This window comes from Lepeophtheirus salmonis, chromosome 6, assembly GCF_016086655.4.
Source record: "Lepeophtheirus salmonis chromosome 6, UVic_Lsal_1.4, whole genome shotgun sequence".
Classification (NCBI taxonomy): Eukaryota; Metazoa; Arthropoda; class Copepoda; order Siphonostomatoida; family Caligidae; genus Lepeophtheirus; species Lepeophtheirus salmonis.
The window spans coordinates 41,378,025-41,391,247 of NC_052136.2; positions in this window are offsets into that span (position 1 = coordinate 41,378,025).

A 13,223-nucleotide genomic window follows, 5' to 3' on the forward strand; every position below is an offset into this window, starting at 1 on the left:
ATTTTCACATGGTATCTTGAAACCTCTTTTTCAAAAAGGAACAGAAGAAAAGACCAAAAATCATTTGGTAGTTTCAGTCTAAAACCCCTCAGAGCGTTATTAGATCTTTAAAATTTTTGTTGGAACGAACTAAATATGGGGTATCACATCTATCTTGCGTGTATACAAAATTATTTATAAGCACTTTGCATATTATAATTTTTAACCTTAACAATTCTCCCTTTCAAAATGAAGAGGTTATGTGATCTACTACGTTTCTTGTTTGAAAGGAGATTATACCACTGAAGTAATTTTTATTCACCCGAAATTATATTTGTCATGTGATTTTCACTTCACTTTAAACTGCCACTATGGTTTCTCATTTCCCAGGAGAGTGTCCTTCAGTATGATTCCTAAAAAAATTACGAGATGAGATAGTTAATAATAAATACTGGGAAATTATAGTAATTTATTTAATTTTTCAAGAAATTTTAAGGCGAAAGATTCCTAATAAGTTAGAATTTAAAAAATCCATTTGTTGGTTTGTTACCTAGAACAGCTTCGTTAGCTATCATTTTTTGATCCAGGGAGAGATCCCTTACTACCACTCACTGATAGTCAATTTATTAATACGTTTTGGTTTATGAGCATATGCCATAGTTTGAGGTGTTATAATGATATAACATCTATCAACCATTTGAAAAAGATATATTTCAATATGCAACTGACCAATGAGCAGTCATATCCTATGACACGATCTACAACGAATAAAATGGTAGAAAATCAATTCCAAAACTGATGTGTAGACTAGCTGTTAACTACCTCATTAAAACTTATAGCAATGGCAGATAAATATATAAACATGATTATAATTAATTACAGTGCTTTAAAACCATATTTATGAATATACATGTGTACATATATATGTATGTATGTATTTATAGTACCAAAGCAGCAATTGGGTCTATTTATATTCAAAAAAAGAAACAAATTATACAAATCCACTTTACAATTTTTTTTGAAATACATATATTTAAACCTAGCTGAACAATATAAGCTCTTATAAAATAAAATAATGCATACATACATAGGTCAATATTTTATAGGTGCTCTTTCACCTTCAACTTAAAATATTATGTATTATACTCTTTAACATAAAATCTAATATAAATTATACTTTTTTTTTTCTTTAGGTAGGAATATATAGGTAACTAATAATCAATAATAATAGGTTTAATAAGGAATGAATGAATGGGTCTTGCAAGGAGGATATAAGGTTTTGACACATGATTATTGATTAAGTTAGGTTTTCAGAGCCCAAAAGATCAAAGTAAGGGAATGGCAGTGGTGTGGGGCTCAATACAACTCTTCAAAGCTATATTCAAGTCCAATTCACGATTAGATAAAATATTAAGTACAAGTATATTTAATTTTGATTCCAACAAAGTTAAAAAAACCCAGAGATATTTCATTAATTAGTCCCTGGTCCATATGAAGTATATTTTCTTAGAATAACTTATTTGGAACATGTGGTACATTATTAATAAGTGAAAAATACGTAAATCCAAGTCACCCTAAATAATTTACAATATAGCTGAGCCGAAATAAGAACTATTCAAAAACAACTATGAGCCTAAACCCGAAATTACTGCCAGTCTTAGTTCATATAATTCAAAGTTGGATCAAGTGCAAGTCCATATGTTTAGCACACAAGTCAAATTTTATTGAAAAAATGAATTTAGTACTACATCTACTCTAGTATTAGTCTCGGACCCAATTTGTTTAAAAAGTAACGACCTCTCAAGGTCTTGATCTCGTTGATATGACTTAAGCCAGACGAAAGTAATTGTATCAAAATGTTCAATTTCTAATAAAATAAAAGCAAAATCCATTTTTTCTCTTAGTCTCGATTAAAGTGGTTTTGAAAGCAGAAATAGTGAACAACTGGATTTTCCCTTGCCAGTTAAATTTTGGTTTACCTTGAATAAAGCATTTTCTCAAGTCTACTATCTAATTGCACCTATAGAAATTTCTCTCAGATTGCTGTATGAGCCATATGATGAAGAACCACAAATATTATTTAGCTAATGACTAGGTGGGGCATCCTGTTCTGTGAATTATAGATAGAGGCAACATTAGCATAAACATATTATGTACCTATAATATACCTATATATTATAGGTACATAGGTATATAAAATGAGAGAACATACTCAATAAAAAACTCAAATCCCTAATCATGTTGACCTGGGTGGCCAATTCTGATTTATTATAACTTCTAATTGGAGCACAAGAATACAAAGGTCATCATTTTTTTATTCCTATTTGTTTTATATTTTGCAAAAATGAAAGAAACAACATGGTTTGTTTTAAATATGCGTAATAAGATCCATACAATGTACATAATTAAGCTGGATAAAATATGAATGTGACTAGTAGGTACTTAGACTGCCTGTAGCCTTGGGGGAATACGATCAACCAGAAGAAGGAGAACAACAACAGGAAACAGTTATGAGAAAGGGAAGAAAGAAAGAGACATACGAGAAATATAATGAGAATTTAACTTTTAATACTAACATAATACCTAGTCATCATCAGTGGAATAACGAAAAAAAAATGACCAAAAAATACATATTTTTTTTGTTAAGAAATTAGTGGTTTGAATAATAATAATAATAATCAAGAAACGATCTTTTACATATGAACACAATAGGTTTGTAGATAGAGAGAACGAAGTGAATACTTGTCTACCTAGCCTTGAACAGTAACAAAACCACATTATGAACATAGATAATATAACAATGTCTTTGACCATTCCCCTTATATGGGAGAATTTGTGTCGAAGCTTCCGTTTTTTGATCTATTCTTCTTGTGCTTTTATGGTATATTCATGTGGGAATAGAGTTTTTGTCTTGATTTGTGTAAGTGTGTGTCATGACTCCATGTACCTATGTATATTATATTAATGTATCTGCCCTAATTTGGTAACATTATGATTCAAAGACATATACTTCAACATGAAGGATCTATTTAGAAGGATATTTTTCATGAAAAGGAAAATCACATGATTTTTAAGTCAATGATTCCCAAACCAATAGAAATATCTTTGGTTTCCCGAAAATCTTCTTTTTCCTTGAGACAGATATATATCGAAACAGGGTCACTCCATATTCAATAGGGGCAAGGTCGTAACTAATATTTTTCTAAGGTGTTTGCTTAACTTGAGATTACATTTTTATATACTATTTATTGAAATTTTTTACAATGATCTTTTTGTTCATTAAAGACCAAAATTTGAGGTTTTGAGAATTTTCATGACTTGTTTTTAGAAGAAATTTGTTTAATATTTATGATATTATTTCACTCCCCTGTAGTGACAGATCTAGGGCACTTCTAAAAATAAACTTAAGCACAATAACTCAGGATGTGGTCACAATTATGCAGTTTTAGCATGATCAAATTTAAATTATGTTACTATTTGTGTTTCAGTTGGAGGCACTTATATTGTTTTTTTGGAAGGACGTGTATGCTGGCTCCTAGTGTCCTCCGTAGTTATGATACTGATTCAATGGGCTTTCACAAAGATATCCTCAAAACATCAACAACTCATATGTATTTTTTGTGAGCTATCAATTTGTCTACATTTTAGTTTTCTGATTGTTGATCTACAATAGAGTAGTCCAACAGACGAGAAGAAGGACAACATTGAAAAACTCTCATATAATTTAGGCCCATCTTTTTGGAGGAAAGGTTAAGAACGTAGTTACCTTAATGTATCTTTCCTTCCAACCTTTCCTTCAAACATAGGGCCAAAATCAGGTGATATTAGTTAGTCATTTCTTCCCAACTAAAAAAATAACATTGGGATTTCCGCATTCAAACTCAATCGTTCAACTCAACGTTTAGAACACTGATAAGGGGAAAAAAAGCAAATAAACTGACTGCAGAGAACAAAATTCAAGGCACACTTTGGTCTTAGTGCGATGACAGCCACAATCATGATTGCTATGTGTTTTAGGAAGACCAATTATCTTACTACCATCGTCTAACACTCCCCTTTTGTAAAAATTTTTAATGATGTATCAGAGCTTGTTTTAAACTACATCATTTGAAATTCCTTCAAGCAAACAAACATTAGTTTACCAAAAGCAAAATACAAAATTATAACTCTGTAATTGTACAAAAAGATAAGTTTAATTATTTTACTAGACTCTTTAAAAGTGTGTATATCACTGATTGAAATTTATGATTATCAGACTAACAGAATGTATTCCTTCATAATATATTAACTCTTCAAATAAAGGAAGACTGTGCAATGATCTATGATCATTCAGTCGTTCCTTCTAAACACCATGAGAATATCGTGGTTAGATCATTTACATATATCCGTCATTATGGTATTTAATTAAACATATATCAAATTGACAATATATAATATTATACTGTCCATTTAGCCAAACCACAAAAAGGAAATTGAAACATTAATGAACGCTTCCTGGAACAAAACTTATAAAAACAAAAAAATGTATATCTACTGAGGAGAACATTTTGGGTAATAATACAAAATGAAAAGTTCAATATGCCAATGAACTGTCGTCTAACATACGGCTTAAGGATTCTTGGAAATATCTTTCTTCTCCCTCACCACCTCATAATATGCCATCATCAATTTGCAATGAACCTTCATCACCACGAACGGATCGAAGGAAACCACAGGTGATTCCAAAGCGGAAAACATTAATTGTTTTTCCCCCACTTCTTTCTTCATATGCAAAATCTTTCCCTTCATATATATATATATATATATTTTTTGCAGAATCCCTAAAAATAAATTGTTCCTGAAGGATCTTCAAGGAATCATGACACCTGTGAGTGAGTATATTATGCATGTAATATAGGTACATAGGCTTATGAAAGTATGCAAACTTTGAATCACATAAATCAAACCATGTACATATGTATACACAAGGGAGGAGAAGGGGTTAATTAAATTCGAGTCATCCATCATTTTTTGTAGAGTCTCCCTGGTTGTTTTTTCTTTTTATACTAATGCAAATCTGTTCATCAAGTTGTTCTTGTTGCAGCTATGTTGAAATAGGCATAAAGGTACATGGAGAAACATAATCAATTACTTGCTTGGAAATATAATTTAAATAATAATATAAAGTTGAGTTTTGCATGAAAAACATTTACGAATGTATGTACAAGTATATAATGGGTGTCTAGTGGATTTTGGAGCCTCCTTTCTTTGATTTTTATAGCAATACATAAACTTGCAAGAGTGAATTCAGAGAGATTTACTAAGAAATAAATATATAAAATAAATCTTTGTGTAATATATATCTATACATTATAATATTAGCAGTGATTTGTGTAGTTGTTTTTTCTTCCCCTTTTTTTGCGAGAATGTACAAATAAATAGATTGGTTTCTTGGAATGAATGTATTTATACGTCTGGGTTTTATTTTTCTATTAAGAAAGAGAATGCAAAAAGTGAAGCAACCATAATAAATAAGGTATATGTATGTACATTCATACTTTGATTTATTAATTCTTTTGCACTCTAATGAAGAAAAAAGTAAAGGGAGAATAGGACTTACAAAAGTATGTATTACATTTTCCATTTTGATTTAGCTCATAATTGATTTTTGATATATGTTGAATTCTATTTTTTTGACTTACAATACAAGTTAAAATTGCTTCTTCTGTCCTTCCGTTCCTCCGAAAACCATAGTTTTCTTGGAGCAACTTCAAGGACCATTGTTCGGGCCGGATATTTGGTGTTGTAAACCCCTTGGACCTCTTCTTTTGTTTACGCAAACCAGTCGTAGTTTCAGCAGTTGTGTAATTGATAAACTGCGAAAATTTTCTTGTCCAAGAAATTTTATAGAATTGAACCATTTGCCTTAATCCATGTGAGGATTTTCTTGCACCTCTAGAACCTCCTGGCTTTCATGTTTTCCGCCAGAAGGTAGCGTGGAGTACTTGTGAAAGAAACTAATCTCAAGTTGTGCTTTATAGCCCTCCTGATGGCTCAAGGAGCCACAGAATAGTTGTTGATGAGGCAATTCATCGACTTAGTGAGATCCTCCTTTATATTCTTCTCCAAACTAAACAAAAGTTTCGTATCCCTCTATAAAATTATGCCCTTCACTTCTGACATCCTGGAGAGGTTCTTTTCCATTTATTTCAACTTAGCCAACTTAAAAACTAGGCTCCTACGACACTTCGAAATGTCTGTAAAATTCATCACATCAACTCCAGCATCTAGGACATCTGAAATGCGATACCTTTTTGCTTGTTGTTCGCTCATGATGATGAAATGACTCAATGATTAGGAGCTTGCTTATGTAAAAAGGACGACGAAAACAGAATGCCAAAAAATAATCATTAAACCTTTTCGCAGTAATGAGAAAATAATAATTAATTAACAGTCCACACATTGATGCCCTACCCTGTATGTATTTGAAAATATAATTATTTTTTGTGCAAACGATAATAAATGTTATCAATTTGGTAGACAAATCTTCCTTCTTTTTCGAAGCCATAAAGGGACCTTAATATTCTAATGGTTGATCAACGTTCAAATATTGGTCAGATGCTAACAAATTGTCAAATTATTCTACGGCAAGATAGGATAAAAATTATTAATATTATGGATAAGGTTGATAATTTTGATAAGGATAAAAAACCGTGCGAGGAGAAGGAAAGATATACTTATGGCATAATTGATTAAATAATATACATCTATCAAGAACGTTATCATTCCCGCCATTATTATTCAATATTAATATAATATTAGATACTGATAGTCGATAGAGAACTGAATAAAATGCCTAAAATAACATATCCTTCTGTCTGGATTTCTGAAATTTGAGGCCCAGGAATTTGGAAATACTTACCAGACGATAAGCAGATGACTTGTCGGATTTGTTGATATAAATGTGATTTTAGTTACCCGTCTAGTATTAACGCCACGCATTATCTTCATCACATATCAAGAGTCTGGAAATTCATCTAAAAAATCAAGTTAATGGTGAATACATCAAGTCAGACTTTAACTCTGATCTCCCAAAGATGCTTATTGCATGTAATATACCCTTATCCATTGCTTATCACTATATGTTTAAAAAATTATGGAGAAATATACGGGTAAACACGTCCATTCCTGAGGAACCATCATTAAATTAATGGAGGAAGTTGGTAATGATGTCATTTATAGAAATATCCCCATTGTCAATTGTGAAGTTGAGATAATTTTCAGCATGTCTTGAGTCATCTACACCAAATTACGATCAAGTTATCAGTAAAAAGTATAAAATATTTATTAATTTCGAAATGGAACTCTGAATTTTGTACTATCTAACAGTAAGTATTCAATTTTTTAAAAATCTAAACATAAAATATGATTCTATTTTAGCTAAACATATCAAAAATTATGATACACAACTCATTAAATGGCAAAAACAAGTGCTTAAATGGTCACAACAACGGGGGTAGTAACTATGGATGGTTCGCAACTAGTTTGTCTGACATTAGTTTCTTCACTAAAAGACTTGGGTATATATATTAGATATATAATGATATAATATTACATATTTAATAAATATTACTTTTTTATCACTTAAGGATTAGCTATGGTTGATAAGCTCCAAGAAATGGTGCTCATAAAACTCATAAAGGCAAAAACAACTGCTTAAATGGTCACAACAACGGGGGTAGTTGCATTGGAATTATAATTAGCAATTGTGTGTATCCTTCATGATAATAGTATGTTGTTATACAAGTATAAATAACGGGAGGGGGGAGGAAAATCTTTTATGATGCTCTTAATAAGGAGTAATATCGTCGGACATTACTACATAATTAGCTCTTGCACTAAATCTTAACGACGGATTTAATTCTAACATTTTTTAAATTATTTTTTTAATATTTATTGTCTAATTTTATGATTTTGATATTTACTTTATTATTAGTAATTATTTAGATCTCATCGGTAGAGATATATCTATCCTGTGCACAATTGCAAATAGCGGCTTCCACATGAAAAAAAAAGGTGATGATCTTTTTGACCTACAGATATGACATATTTAAGTGAATTTCGATGTCAGAAGAAGAAAATATTATTTGGATCAATCTATTATTTCAATATTCTGTATTTATAATTTATTGTTATTATTAGTTATATGATTGTTTAATTTTTTATATTTAACATACGTATGATGATTTTTTTTTAGTATGTAGATTATATTTAATTTAAGTCTTCTTTTTTAAACTTGGAACTTCAAATGTATTTCAAAATACTCTACTTTGTCGTTTCATTAGTTATTATTCTGAGAATATGGTTCCTATTACAATAATTACAATTTCATGGAGTGTGACGTTTTCAAATCTACTGTAACGAATAAAAAACGTCTATGTCAATTATACGTAGTTTATCATTTTGCTAATAAATACTTTCGTTATACCCTCAAAAATCATAATAAAGCAGACAGCTGATAAACACATCAGTATTTTAAACAATGATACCATAAGTCTTTCTCCCCACCCCCTTCTTCTTGCACGGGTTTTTCTCTACAGGATTTTTAACTTTTTATTATGGTTAAATAATTGTTTTGGAATGAAATTATTGATTTACCCTCTCTCCTCTAGGGCTCTTATTCGAAAAAAACAAAACAAAAAAAAACTTGATTGATCTAGTCATAAGAAGAAAAATAATCCATTTGATAAGCTTATTTCTTAGCTATTTCAATTATTAGATTCCACCAACTTAAATAGTGAATGTAAATGTTTTGAAGGGAAGGAATTCTACCAATGATAGATTTAGAGTGGAGGAAAGGTTGGTTATTCTACGGTCAATGAGGCACTTTTAACATCAATGTAGCCAAAAAAAAAAAAAAAAAAAAAAAGACGTAGACCAACAAACCAAACTTAGCCTTCACATGTAACTAACTTGCTGTCTATATTCATGTATCAAAATAATTATTAGAAAGACAAATATTCTTCGGCCTATCTTCTAATACTTTTCAACTATTCTCCATCATTCGTTGGGTTAAAAAACCCTTAGATATTTGCATATGACTACTGGATTACTATCCTACAGAAGAAATATTTACATATTTATATACGGACATGAAGAGCAAATGGAAGGGATTTCAGTTTATGTATGTATTTTACACGGTGTTATGCTATTAACATCAACAATTCCTATGATCATATTTTTGTCAATTGCTGATTTGTCTGTATGACCCATTAAACGTAACTGTTTACAAGAGGATGAAGTCACGTAAGAAAGAGATATATATTATATGAAATTAAGAATTAGGAACGACATTCCCTCAATCAAGTCATGACATGCTAGAAGGATCTTTTCAATGACCTTCATTGACCTTCATACACACTATAATAATATCTAACCTCACATTACATGAGCTAGCTACAACACCAATTATAACATATTAAGGAGGAGTCTATGTAGAATGTAGATAAACAGCCGCACTTGGATACAAAATTGACGTTTTGATGTGGTTACACATACATAACACATCTCTCTTTTCTGCCTGTTGTTTACTTCATGACTTTATAAGTATAATTCGTACATAATTACTCCTTTTTGTGAGAGCTATAACAACTATTACTACCACCATAGGAAAATGGAGCATAAATATACTATACTCAATTTTGCGGTTGCGATTGTTTTGACATATTTTTTATTTATTTATGTGTGCTCCAAGAACTGTTGCTTTGTTTAAGAGATTTTGTCACTACTACTGAGAGAATTGAGGTATAGTTATTTTAAATGCTCTTACCCCCGAAAATAAATTGATTTATATGGTCGTCTATTAAGCAAGTTGAAAGAATAAATTAATTTTTATACTTCTCACGAAGAGTTTTTCTTCGTTTTTAAAAAGAAGAAGAAAAACTTTTCTTAGCTAAAAAAAAGAAAATTGGTTCATATGTATATTGTATACATATAATTTTACTTAGATGAATTCCCACAAAAAAGAGAAAGAGAAGAATGAAAAAACAGATTTCTTTGTTTGAAATATTCATAATAGTCTATTTTCACAATTCCATATATATAATATAACTTAACTCTTACTTACTATGTGTAAAAACTAACAACAACGAAGAAATGAAATAAGTATTATATATGAAATGAGATTCAAATTCCTACATGATCCATCACTAGAGGGGTTTTGGTTTATTTATCTATTTATCAGCAGAATCAGTAGAGAAGAAGAATATGAAAAAAGGGAAGATTCCATTATTTGATAAAGAATACTAGATAATAATAAGATGTGAATAAATTTAAATAAACAATAGTTGATAAAAAGAATCATGACGTCATTTTATATAAATAACGTCAGAGTATCTCACACTGATCTTCCTCAAGGTTATTAGAAATACAAGGTTAGATTATCATGTAATCGGACTTGCCATAATTTTCAATCTGATGTATTGTACCGACTGCTTGGCAAAATAGGCAGATTTGGACAAAACATGCAACCACTCATAGTTTATGACGTCACTATTGCTAGAATTTTCAATTTAATGTATAGTACCGATTGCTGGGCAGGAAAAACAGATTTTGACAAAACATACAACCCGTCAGCTACTATGACGTCAATATTAAAAGCGTGGTGGAATTCAAACATTAGTCATACACGCGTTATGGTATAACCTTGTATTTCAATTAACCTTGATCTTCCTCAAATAAATTATAATAATTATACCTCACAGCGTTCATTCGCTAGTACAAAATATCAGTCTGTATTTTGTTGTCAGCTATCAACTTTTTCTAGCTTCTTTTCCCCTTTATCAAATTTCTGAACGTTGATTGGTTGAATTCGAATTAGGTCTTATTAAGCAGTTCTGAACAATTCCCAACAATTATTAAATAATAATTCCATAGTTGAAAAGAATTGGTAAATTATTACCAACTGATTTTGGATCACTCCCCCTATTTCTTTTTGAATGAAAGGCTGCAAGATAAAATAAGGGTAACGACGTGACCCTCGTATTACTATTTTAAAAAAACAATCAAACTAGCTAGTTTTCATAGTATTATATAATGATATTTTATATACATATGTAAGTATCCAATCAATTAAGATGCAAAAACAAGGGTCCCATTTCAAAGCTCTTGATAGTCAAGTATTAAACTCTAATAATAAGGATAATAATTCAGCTCTTTTTTGGTTTAGTTTTCTCTATTTGATCACGTGTCCAACTCATTTATTTTTGTACGTGTACTCGTAGGTATATCATATGTACTTTAATTGAATTGTATATACAATATATGTATTACATGATATAAAGTATAAATAATGGAGCTTATATATCATTTATTGAATGTTAAAATTTTCCATTCCCCGAATTTCAAGCTCATTTATTATGAATTAGAATTTATTTACGTATGTATCTTGATCGTTTGTGTCTTTGCCGTGTAGTAGTACAAACATTGTGACTAGAAGAAAAATATAATTTGTATGTAGGTTGAACTTGGTTGGTATACAATATATAACAGTGTATATTTATGAAATGTACATACATATTTAACTAGATATGTATTAGGTACACACACGTATTTATGTCCAGGATGTGGGCCCAGAAGGAATTACTAATGCATTAAATATGAATGTAATTTTGATTCTAAATTAAAAAAGGTGTACTTATAAAAAAAGCTACATACTTTGTTTCATCATTGCTCCTTTAGTCAAAAGGAATACACCCGTTGCAAACATTTCTTCAAACAAACATTAGAGATTAGAGAAGACTATTTTACTCTAAAAAATAAATTGATCAGCGATTTTATTTATTTTTTCAGTTGGTATTTCCTTTCTTAAGTATTCTAACTATTTCTACCCATTGACTTCTTATTAAAAGTTGATTTCGGAGTAGACAGATGATAAAAATAACTGACAATATGTATATACAAATTGATATAATACATAAATGCAAAAATTGTTTGATTAATTACAGTTATATTCTTGGATAAATGAGGTGCCCATTATTATGCCAGTCTATACACTCAGATATTGTTAATAATCAAAAGGTCCTCCTTCAAAGAGAAGGCAAAAATAATTCGACCAGATGTGACTTTTTATTTGATAATTACATGTCATACAATGTGATAACTAATAAAATACTATTTATACTAAAATCATCGATGTCATTAAACATTATGCTAGACAGGGATCGCCAATAAAGTAAAGTGTAATGTACAATATGTTTGAGTGGTTCAAAAACTTTTTACATTGTGCACCACCTGAGAAAATATCAAGATATATCAGTGTACTGCAGTTTGAGAACCACTAGCCCAGCCCAGTCCCTTTTTTCATTATTATTTTTTTTTTACTAATCTTGATAAAAAGGCAAAAACAAAAAACAGGAACATAAAAGTTCAATAACTCTAATTACTAAACAAACCCTTGATATTCCACATTTCAACAAAAAAAAGTTGGTATTAACAAAAAAAAAAAAAAAAAAATAGTTAAAAATTTGAGCTGCATGAATGCTGTACCTGTATAAATTATTTTGTGAGCCCGGAGTAATAATTCTAGAATTGAAGTATGGACATTTTATCAAGTTTTCAAAACTAAGATATTCATAATTACATATAAATAATCAGAAAAAATCCTACAAATTTAAATGTGCCTATTGTACATCTTGAACATGTATTAAAGAATCTAAATCTGCCACATATTTAATTTATTCCCAAAAATTTTTTAATTTATCATCAAAGGACTGCATTAATAATCAATCAAAAGTCTACTATGAAATTATGTTCTATCCATCCAGACAAAATCCATATAAATCTCCCATAATATGGCTTTCTTTTTTAATCCAAGATTCTTGTAATAAATTACACTAGTGAACAAAATATCAACTTTTTTTGCCTCTTTGATTCAGATAGTGTGTTCAGGATTGCTTTTATCTCGAGAAACATAAAAAATATCTTTATAACACATGAATTACGGGTTTTCTAACCTATAGAGTAGCTTAAAAAGAAAGAAAGAAAAGTCCAAACACATATATGATTTATTGTTTTTTTTTCTCGTCTTGAACGATATAAATAAAAGAAAAAAGCATTGAATATAGTTTCTAGGTAGATGTGTGCTGTTTGAAAAAATATTTTTGTATATTTATTAAACCATTAACACTTATTGATTGTATATGAAATTTTGCTCTCTGTAAACCATAAAAGTATATTTTCTTGGCTATATAGGTCATTTCCTTACT